Consider the following 1891-nt stretch of genomic DNA (forward strand, 5'->3'; position numbering starts at 1 on the left):
CCAATAAAGGTAAGATGTACGAATCTATACAATAAACGCAAGATATAAAAATACAAGTAATAAAGACAAGATGCAATAATCCAACAAAACGATTTTAAAGGTGTCAAAATTTTTTTCTAATTTTAAGTAATTAATTAGTAATATTCTCATTAATAAAATAATAATTCTGAATTTTAAGGCAACTTTTATGGATTTTTCTATTTTTAGGGAGTAGCTTTTAACTTGAAAACTTGTTCCGGATGGGTTAGGGATGTCATTCTTTCTTTTTAGTTTTAGGTTGTTAATTTGTATTATTTTCACCATAAAAAATTGTTCTGAATTTCAGGGTTACTTTTAAGAATTTTTTATCGTTAAGGGGTAGTTTAAAAAAAAAATAGTTGCGTTCCGGATGGTTTAGGTGTGTAAAACTTTTTTTCTGCTTTAAGGTTGTTAATCTTGCCTTTATTGGTTGGATAATTTCATCTTGCCTTTATTGGTTGGATAACTACATCTCACCTTTATTGGTTGGACTATTACATTTTGTTTTTATTGATTGGATTATTACATCTTGCCTCTATTGGATGTATTGTATTCGCCATTTGTAATTTTTTAAAATTGACTTCAAACCATAGAGATATAAGAATAGAGCGCGTCAGCAGTAGGCTGACGCGTGAGTGGCTGCGATAGACGAATAGAAAGAGAACGATGCATAGTTTCCCTGTGTGTCTTTGTCTAATCTCGCGCACGCGCAGTATGACTTCGCGCTGGTTGGCCGGCCGTGAGCCCCGCGGAGCCGATGGATTTCAAACGCCGGTGGATGAGTTGTAATGCAAAGTAATTGATTTTGACATGAAAATGCATTAAAAACATTCGGATTTTTTGGCGAAGACAGCGGAAAACATGTTCCTTTCTAAAATCATGAAGAAAGAATATGGAAATGATGCAAAATATTTTGTTTATAAGCACGACAATGTCCAAATTCATGTTTTGGACACTGTCGTGACAAGTACGCGTTACATATTTGATAGGACTGAAAATGTTAAAATGCAATGCTAGATTTATAAATAAACAATCCTCATGTATGATTTAATTAATTGTAATGAAAATAATGGTGTTAAAAAAGTAATATTGCAAATACAGAAGAAATGGTACCTTTAATATTCTTCTTTATCATGTATATGATGAAAATTCTCTCATTCTTTATCATGTATATGATGAAAATTATTATTTAAAATTATTTTAAAAGTAAATCATTTTAATTGATTGATATTATCACAAATTTCCCTCGCTATCCGATGATCAAATGCGATAAACATTCTATAAATTACGTATCACTCGTTGGCTCAGTTGATACGGTCTTTGACTGTTGAAGCGAATTAATTAGAAATGTATATAAATAAACAATAATTAAAAATATATACAAATATTAATATAGTAATAGCCAACTATGAAAATGTTAGAAAATTTAAATTCCCTAATTAATTACTATATATTATTTATTTATGATCCAATATTGAAAAGGAGAGGAATAAAAAAACTTTTATGCCACCACCTATATCGCCGAATGTAATTTCTTATTTACTTTTTACTTGTACACATGAATGCATGTATAAGATTTAGCAAAATCGAAAGCGGTTAATTCCGGCATATTCACTACCATGCTTGTAAGTAAACATGGGTGGGCTGCGCGCATGCGTCATTAAACAAGAATGACACGAGTAACTATGCAGCGTTCTCTTTCTATCCCGCTAACGCCTGTACCTACGGCTTTTGCCCTCTATTTATAATATCTCTATGCTTCAAATTCGTAATCAGCGACCCCAAAAACCCCCGAATAACAAGTTTCTAATAGATCCAATGAATTTTAACAAAAATTGTCCGCCATATTGGATCCGCCATTTTGAATTTTGTA

The sequence above is a fragment of the Trachymyrmex cornetzi genome, unplaced genomic scaffold, assembly GCF_001594075.2.
Source record: "Trachymyrmex cornetzi isolate Tcor2-1 unplaced genomic scaffold, Tcor1.1 scaffold1846, whole genome shotgun sequence".
NCBI classification, from domain to species: Eukaryota; Metazoa; Arthropoda; class Insecta; order Hymenoptera; family Formicidae; genus Trachymyrmex; species Trachymyrmex cornetzi.